We start from the raw sequence: 10,135 nt of genomic DNA on the forward strand, positions 1-10,135 counted from the left end.
CAAATATTAATCGAAGTATGAAATTCAGATTCTTAATATTAATAAAAATTCTGCTCACTCGAATGTTTTATTCAGTTTTAATATCTTTTAAACTATTATGGTGCTATTTTTTGCATAATTATTTTAATGTCTCTTAATAAATTAGCCAATAGAATTAGTTTTTAAGTGAATCTTATTCTAAGAATATTCAAAACTAGTGGGCTACGCCACCCCCCTAACGCTCGCTAACCCCCGAAAACTGCTACGCAATCTTATATGGTTTGCTTTGCAAACCAAGCTCGCTTCGCTCGCTACTAACTTAGGTACATTGCAAATGCACGAAATTCTAAGAATTCAAAACAATCATTAAAAACCATATAACAACTTTTTTAAAAAAAAAATTACATCTTTTTAGTAAATACTAAGTCATTAAAATAAATTTGAATTCAAATAAATGACATGTAATTCGTTAAACCTATTAGAAATGTGCTATAGTATAAAATCTTAAAGCGTAACAGCACGACTGAGACTTATTTTTCAATAAATAGCTAATAACAATAATAAAACAAATAAATTCGTGATATAAATCAAAAATCGTCAAATAAATTCGTAATATATAAATTTGTGAAAAAAAGCGCTTTCGACAAAATACTAAAATAGAGATCTATCGACAAAGACTACTTACTTCTGCCTAGCTTAATAGCATGAGATTGACGCAGCTAATAGGGTGAATTTCGGAAGAGATCACATTTGGTGAGAATGCTCTCTCTGGTTATTTCAGTTTCCGTTTTTAAAAGCGCTATATGTTGAGCTACCTCAGCTAGATTTGGCATGTGACATTTTTTAGCGGCAATCATCGGTCGGTTTTCTAGCGTTGCCATTCGGGGACTTGTAATGAGGCTTTTTTTGTCACCGTGTAAGAGAAATATATATATATATATGCAAGAAACACATTGCGATCGTTATGAAATAAAATAATTATAAACTTTAATTGATATTAACTTCTGTATTTCAAACTCCCCCCCCCCCAAAAAAAAAAAAATCGAGCAAAGTCTTAAAGACAAATTGGAAGGATGTAAAGGCAAAATGGCTATCTTTTAGCGAATCAAAAAAAATCATCATAAAATGTTTGTTATGGTAAATGATTCAGAGAAAGTTTCATTTAGCGCGCTTACTAGATTTCATCCATTTTATGTGAGTGTTCCAACAAGCAGTGGGTGAAATACATATTTGTGTAATCGTGAGAATTTTACCTTTAAAGTGTTCCCTCAGTTAAAAATTATTAATTTTTGAAATCTAAATGAACTCGAAACCTTGCCATATGATGATTAAAAAAAAGTTGCATCAGTTTCATCACGGGCCAGTTGCAATTTGTGCGCATCTCCAACCAATATTAGATCAACTTAAAGAAATTCCAACATAAATTGACTCTTTAGTTTCTGGATGGTCCCATTATGAAATATCGACAGAATTTTTTTTTCCCTCTTAAACCAGCTCCTAGCTGAGAACAATTTCAATTATGAATCACTATCATTTTATAAGACTGGTTAAGGCAATGGAGCTGCGGATGGAGTTGATGCTACCCTTAAGCAAACACATGACCAATTAAAAAGCAGCATCTGAAACAAAACCTCATATGTCTAAATATGTAGAAGTGTGTAATTTTATCCCCCCCCCCATTTTCCTCCCATTCTTCCTCACCACTGAACACGATTGCGTAAGATCATGCAACTTTTTGTGATTTTCTGTCAGGAGGGCAGATGCAGTTGTCGCAGGTTCAAAGCTTTCTTCTTTTTTTTTAAATGTTTAAAGTAAAATTGTCTTTTTACTGTTAAAAATTACAAGTACCTGACAAGTTTTGAGCTGTATTAATATTATAATTTTTTGTCGTATGCCTGTTAAGTCAATGGGGGTGCAATTGTTCCTCTTTTTCAGTGGCGCCATCTATGGCCAGGAATTCGACTTCTGCCACGCCATTCACACAACCACAACCCGTTTATAGGGCTGGTCACATTCACACACAAAGGAGAAAGGACATAGAACTCACACACAGAGAAGTAAACATCCATACCTTGTCCGTGATTCGAACCCAGGACCTTTCTAACGCAAGGACAGTTCCCTGCCCCTATACAGGCCGGTCGGCAGCTGTATTATTAAGAAGCCGATATGATTAAGTTATATGGTGGAAACTGAGTCAGGTTCATTTGCAAAAAACGGATTCTTAAAATTCGAATATTAAGACGTAAATAAATGAAATAAATCCACAATTCAGTAAAATCGTTAATTTTCCTAAAAGAAATTTTTAACATTTGGTGACATTCAAAATGTAAAACAGAGGAAAAAGTGTCCCCTCCAACTTTTAAATATTTTGTTTTCAAACTGCGCAATAGAAAACAGGTAATGAGTATGACCATGAGTTTTAAAACACAATGCAATTACATAATTACCATTTAACAAGTTTTCAAAAAAAAACTGCTTGGGAATGACATAGGGTTGGCAATATTTCGAGAATGCCAAAACTAAAAAATATGAATCTAATTGCTGCCGTAAATTTTAATTAGATGCTAAGGACACACAGCTGCTAAATCTCATTAATTTCTAATAAAAAAGTGTTTAGTAAATTTAGTTTCTTTAGTTAAAAAAGTTTTTAGTTAATTAAGAGGACTCAAACTTACTATTTTTATTTTTAAAAAATTCTCATCAATTCCTTTTTCAACTTCAAAGACTTTAAAAAATATCTGTTATATCAACCAATCAAAATTCATTTTAAAGAATGTCAGAAGACTTGACACCAACCAATCAAAATTTATTCATTTTAAAAGACCTTATGACGTCATACATTCTAAACATCACACCACATTAATTGCTATTCAGTTCTGATTGAAGTGTCCTAATTTATATGCTAATATTTTTGTGATAAATTAAAGCGAATATGTTCAAGATTGTGAGGAAAGCGTAATTTTTATAATATTTATTTTAATTACACTCTAGATTTAATTAACTACATTAGGAATTACCGATAAGGTACACAAGAGAATTTTTTCTTTTAAACTTCGTAAGCATATAAAAAGTCACTTGAAAACTACTATCTGACATTTTCAAAAAAATCGTAATATATTTTTTAAATTATTATTTTGTATTTTCATTACGCTTTCAGCTGCAAGTCATCTAGAATATGAAAATATATATTAACAAAACAACTAAGTTTTTCAATTTCAAAGCTTGGTATCTTATATTTCTGTATTTTATAAAATAGCTGAGAAGCGAAATTCGATCTGCAAATGGAAAAAAAATTATAAATAAGGAAATAAAAAATTAGATTTCTATTTCTTTTAGAATTCCATATTTAAAAGAAATAGAATTATGCTTGTTTATTTATAACAAATTCTATATTTAATAAAATTGCTGAGAAGCGAAATTCTTCGACCTGCAAATAGAAAAGAAAAATTTTAAATAAAGAAATTGAAAAAATTCAATTTTCCATATAAGCTACAAGGCAAAATAAATGGGATTATGTATGTTTATTTATAAGAAATTAATAATTATTTTTTGGTGTTTGCATTTTAGTAGTAAACGAAAACGAAATTCTCGCGTTATGATTAATAATTTCTAAATTTTGTTTGCTTAAGTTAAAGTATCTATTTAAATATATAATTCTCACGAGAGTTAAATGCTTGGTAACCTAAGTATTTAAATTAATTCTCTTTGTGTAAATAAGACTTACCGAATGACCCAAACAGTTCCACTTTGTTTTGCACTTATTTTTAAGCGAAAATGTTCAAGATAGTGAAGAAAGCGTAAGTTTTATAAATTCCACTCTTATTAAAATGTAAATATTGTGACTACTTCTTACAAATTTCATTTCCTGACATATTTTTTAAACTTTGTAAGCATACTAGTAACTATCAAAATAAAATTTGACAATTTAAAAAGAAATCTCTATTTAGATTATAATTTTATATTTTATTTCCTAGCTTATCAGTAGTAATACTTGTTGTAGTAGAATATTTCAGGTTCATAGCGTATATCTTTATTTATGCTGCATAATTTTAAAACAGTAATTTTATTTACATTTTAAAAGTAAACATAGATTGAATTCACACGCTACTTTTAATAACTTTTGAAACTAATTTCATCTGCTTAGGTCAATGTAACTTAAGTACTTGGATTTTCTGGCGAATTAAATTTGAATTTCTCTTTGAGTTGAGACCCAACGGTTCATCTAAATAGTATCACTTTATTTTGCACTTCGTCCATTAAAATGCTACATTATATTTGTTTATGCAGTTAACATACATCCTTTAACTTGCGAAATAGTTAATTTCTTTTAAAACATTAAGTAACTATATTATATTTATCTATGCAATCAACATACATCCTTTAATTAACGAAATAATTAATTTCTTTTAAATATTCTTTTTTACATCTATAGATAATTAACTTATATTCTGCTTGAACGCCAGAATGTAAATTCCTGTAAGATGAAATTTGGTATCTTATAATTTGTCGAATCAACTGATTTAAGTGTTATATAACTGTAAAGGAGAAATATTGTTTCAAGACCATGCTGTTATTTAAATCTTCGTATATTAAAAAAAAACATTTAAAAGAAATGTTAATTAAAGGAAAATTATAGGTTTATAGCTTAATACATATATTTAAAGCTTCATTTTTGAAGTTTAAAACAGTACATAAGGTTAAAATTTTTAAAAGCAATTATGAAATATATACCACTGTAATTTTCATTATATTTAAACGGTGGTTTTGTTTAAAACGGTGGTTTTGTTTAAAACGGTTGTTTGTTTTAAGAGTAAGAAAAATGAAACTCTCATATTCAGTTAACGCGTGCAAATTCTAAAATAAATTAAATTTGTTTTGTTAATATTTCTAATTTAAATACAATTTGTCCAAAGAGAAATAAATAATTGGATTTATCTTCTCAAAACTGGTTCTTGAAGGCTCGCCTAACTAGCACCATTTTCTTTTTATATACTTCATATATTGAATTTATTTGTTTTCAAACCTTTAATCCGATCTTTGTGCTTCTAACATTGAAGAAACGATTACTTCAGAATATCTGTACTATTTTATACACGTTTATTAAATTTCCTTTGCGTGTGTAACTCAAATTTTCGTAAGACGAAATCTAGGCACTTATAAATTGTTACAAGTACCGTTTTCTGAGTTAAAAGATCCGTAAAAAAAACACAATGCAATAACATAAGTATGCTGCAATTTAAGGATTTATAGCATTTAAAGTGACCGAATCATTTTTGTAGTTTTTTAGGTACTTATCAATTTTATACACGTTTATTAAATTTCCTTTGCGTGTGTAACCCAAATTTTCGTAAGACGAAATCTGGGCACTTATAAATTGTTACAAGTACCGTTTTCTGAGTTAAAAGATCCGTAAAAAAAACACAATGCAATAACATAAGTATGCTGCAATTTAAGGATTTATAGCATTTAAAGTGACCGAATCATTTTTGTAGTTTTTTAGGTATTTATCAATTTTATGCACGTTTATTAAATTTCCTTTGCGTGTGTAACCCAAATTTTCGTAAGACGAAATCTGGGCACTTATAAATTGTTACAAGTACCGTTTTCTGAGTTAAAAGATCCGTAAAAAAAACACAATGCAATAAAGTAAGTATGCTGCAATTTAAGGATTTATAGCATTTAAAGTGACCGAATCATTTTTGTAGTTTTTTAGGTACTTATCAATTTTATACACGTTTATTAAATTTCCTTTGCGTGTGTAACCCAATTTTTCGTTAGACGAAATCTGGGCACTTATAAATTGTTACAAGTACCGTTTTCTGAGTTAAAAGATCCGTAAAAAAAACTCAATGCAATAACATAAGTATGCTGCAATTTAAGGATTTATAGCATTTAAAGTGACCTAATCATTTTTGTAGTTTTTTAGGTACTTATCAATTTTATACACGTTTATTAAATTTCCTTTGCGTGTGTAACCCAAATTTTCGTAAGACGAAATCTGGGCACATATAAATTGTTACAAGTACCGTTTTCTGAGTTAAAAGATCCGTAAAAAAACACAATGCAATAACATAAGTATGCTGTAATTTAAGGATTTATAGCATTTAAAGTGACCGAATCATTTTTGTAGTTTTTTAGGTACTTATCAATTTTATACACGTTTATTAAATTTCCTTTGCGTGTGTAACCCAAATTTTCGTACGACGAAATCTAGGCACTTATAAATTGTTACAAGTACCGTTTTCTGAGTTAAAAGATCCGTAAGAAAATCACAATGCAATAACATAAGTATGCTGCAATTTAAGGATTTATAGCATTTAAAGTGACCGATTCATTTTTGTAGTTTTTTAGGTACTTATCAATTTTCGGAAGCCATTAAAAATGAACTGCTGACGTCGGCAATGTTTAAGCAATTATCGTTAGCGTAATAGGCATTAATGGTATTGTGGTAATAGGTATCTAATGTACATACTTTTGTAACAAGTTTTTACGCCCTCCTTAAAAGGGATAATTACCAATTTTTCAAGTGTTTGATCGCCAAAATTTTACATTAGAAGAACTCCAATATATTTTTTACAGAAAAGTTTTTTGAACCAGTGATCCCAAATGGTGTTCCTCGGAACCCTGGGGTTCATGGAAAGGTCATAGGGAATCCTCCCGCATCCCCTATGACCCTTCCACGAACCCTTGTGAGAGGATCCACAGGGGATTCTTTTTTTTTTTTTTAAACCATTTATGATTTCGAAACCTGTAATTTTATTTATAGCTAATTTATAATCTATTAAATATTTTATATTTCCGTCATTTTCATGAAATTATTTAATTAAAATGCATGGGAAGAAAGAATGTCCAATACAATCTTTCTTCTAATCGCAATATAGTGAATAAATTATGCATTTATGATGCGTGCATCTGTTAACCTTTCTCGTTTTAATTCTCTTTTTCATTTTTATTTCAATGGAAAACATATTTCAGTTAACTTAATTAGTTTATGCATACACTCATATCAAATTAAAGCAAGATGCCTCTTCAAACCTTAGGAATTCAACTGTTTAACTTAAAAACTAATTTTAAAAAGATAAGACATTGATAAAGTTTAAGATATTGACAAATTTTGAATTATTTGGTAAAACGAAATGAGGAAAACATTTTATTCTTCATTCATTCACTAAATGTTTCCAAAATAATTAATAGTCTTTCGTTAATTAATATGTTTTTCAATTGTTAATAAAATTTATTCATTAAGCTCCAGGGTTCCGTCAAAAGAGTTCCATCATTTAGGGTTCCACAGCTGAAAGAAATTGGGAACCTCTCTCTTAAATTATAATACTTTCTCTTTGAGGATTGATGTATTTTAAAAGCTAATCCAGATTTTAAAATACAAAAGTAATCGTTATTGGCTATTTTAAATTTTATATAATTTTTTTTTAAAATAACCTATTATGTAACACGAAATTTCGAGATAACTTATTATATTTTGCTTTTAATTTTTTTTAAATACATGACAAACAATACTTATTTATTTAGTAATTATTTATCATTTAATCATCATCAGATGCAAGAATAGGCCCGAGTGCAAAAGTGCATTTTTTGTGTTTAAAGTTTTTATTGCATCCAAAGTGTTAGCTCTATTGCCTTGGAATTGGTCTCAATAGATTAGCTCAAGACCATCGGAAACAGCCTCGTATATCTAAATATGTAGCAGTTATGCCCCCACTTAACCTCTTTATGCTCACTTCATGCAACTTCTTATGCAACCATGCAGCTTCTTTTCAATTACTGTAGGAGGGTAGTTCAGTTTTTGCAGGTTTGAACCCCTTTTTTTTATTGCCATTTTCCACAATTTTTTATTATTCTTTACTCATATTTTGAAAGTTTTGAGCTGTCTTATAAATATGTCAAAATGAGTAAATAATATAATGGAGACTGAGTCAGATCCATTGCAACAACAATAGATACTTGGAATTCTAGCATTAAGAAGGAAATAAATCAAAAGCTCAGTGAAATTCTTAATATTCGTAAAAGAAATTTAAAAGTTTTGAGGCATTCAAAATGTAAAAAAGAGGAAAAAGTCCCCCCCTCTCAATTTTTAAATATTTTGTGCCAAACAGCACAATAAAAAATTGATAATGAGTTTGCTTTTGCTATTGGATTTAATTTTTAAAATAAAAAGGTCTTTTATAATTAGAATTATAATTTGACAAGTTTGGAGAAAAACTACTTGGGAATGACATAGGGTTGTGGAATAGTACCAAAGTTAAAAAACATAAAGCAAAGTGCTTCCGCTAATTTTAAATAGATACAACGGACACACTGCTGCAAAATCTTATTAACTTCTTTGTAAACAAATTTGAAAAATGTTTAATTAAGAGGAGTCAATACTTTTTTTTTAAATTATAAATTTTCAATGACTCCTTTTTAAACTATGGCAAAATAATTCAAATATTATCTGCTATAGGAACCAATCAGAATACATTTAAAGAATGGCAGAAGACTTCTCATACCAACCAATCAAAGTTGATTTATTTTAAGTGATCTCATGACATCATGCTTATCCTCTAAATAACTGAAAAAAAGCATATGGGGTTTAAAATTCAACAAAGCGTAATGTAAATTCTGTGCAAGAAATTAGTTTTCCTCTTGTCTCTCACAGATGAAAAAAATTAAAAATTTTAAAACATTTCCAGGAATGGGGGCTAAAATCATCATTTTCATTCCCTGACTACATTTCCGAATCTTAATGCATATGCATTATAGACACAGAATCACAAATATTATTTTTTTAAATAATTTTTTAAGAAACGGCATAACAGCAGTTCCAGTTGCCTTAAAAATAATAATGTGCGTAAAATTTCTTTAAAGACAGCTCATTTTCTTTCATATGTTAGCAATATTGTCCGTTATAATTTATTGTTAGTCAGCATTTAATATAGTGACCTAATATTTCTAAGCAATTATTAAGTAAAGATAAATTGCTTGAATGATCCAGAGAAATACATTCTCCAAATATATCTTATTTGCCAAACATAAAATTTTGCAAAAATATTATCTGGTGAGATAGGTTTGTGCCAAATCATTATCGAAATTAAAATGTTTAAGATCGTTTAAAAATTTGTCTGCATTTTTCTCTTCTATAGATTTTCGGAGAAGAACTTACTTTATTACGTATTCGATTAGTGCTGAAATCTAGTTTAAAATAAACTATCTTCATGTTTATAAACAAATGCGACCCTTTCAGCGAGCCAAATTTCAACTCTGTAGTTCAATTTTCGTGGCCTGTAGAGCGGCCCTCGTGGTATTTTTTTCAGCAAGTTTAGCAGTTAATAATTTTATAAAGATATTTTTGTTGTTCCTTTAACGATACTGTGGCGCAATGCTAACCACATTTCCACAACATTACTGTTGGTTATAAAATTCTGGAGTCTTAACCTCCGTGACTCCAACGATCTTTTACTATACAACATATCAAGTTATGAAATCGTATATTAGCTAGGTGGCGGGAAAGAAAATATTTTTCCTCCGTTTAACAATTTCTTAAAAACTATTTATTATTATTTGTTATTTCTTAAACGCGGAGAGTGCGCAATGCTAACCACATTGCCACAACATTATTGTTGGTTACGAAATTCTGGAGTCATTACTAATCTCGTGAGTTGGAAGACGTACTTATTTATCAGGATTTTGCTGTTGATCAATTTTAAATATTTTATGAGTACACATCATCAAATTTTAAAGTTCAGGAAAGTCCCTTATTATTACAAAAATGTATGTCAGAAATTTAAAAAAAAAAATAATAATATTACATTTTAAAATATTTTCACGCAAATCGTAGTAGTCCAAAGAGAATTTATAATTCACACGAATTCGTACAGTGACAAACTTTGGTACCCTAATCATAACATAGTAAATTTAACATTAATTTTGGGCATTTGAAGTGTTCGAAAATTAAAAAGATGTAAAAGTGTTGGTAAAACTTAGATATTATAGTATTGAGTAATTAATTTCTCGTGTTCTGTTTCAATTAATACTATAAGCATAGTAATACTAGATATTAAATATAAAACGTTATATATTACATTAACTTTAATAAAGATTTATTTACATTTAAAACATTTATCAAAAGTATTAAAATCTTAAAAATTAATCTATTTTATGA

This window comes from Parasteatoda tepidariorum, chromosome 9, assembly GCF_982258835.1.
Source record: "Parasteatoda tepidariorum strain Cologne lab strain chromosome 9, Ptep-v5.0, whole genome shotgun sequence".
In the NCBI taxonomy this organism is placed as follows: Eukaryota; Metazoa; Arthropoda; class Arachnida; order Araneae; family Theridiidae; genus Parasteatoda; species Parasteatoda tepidariorum.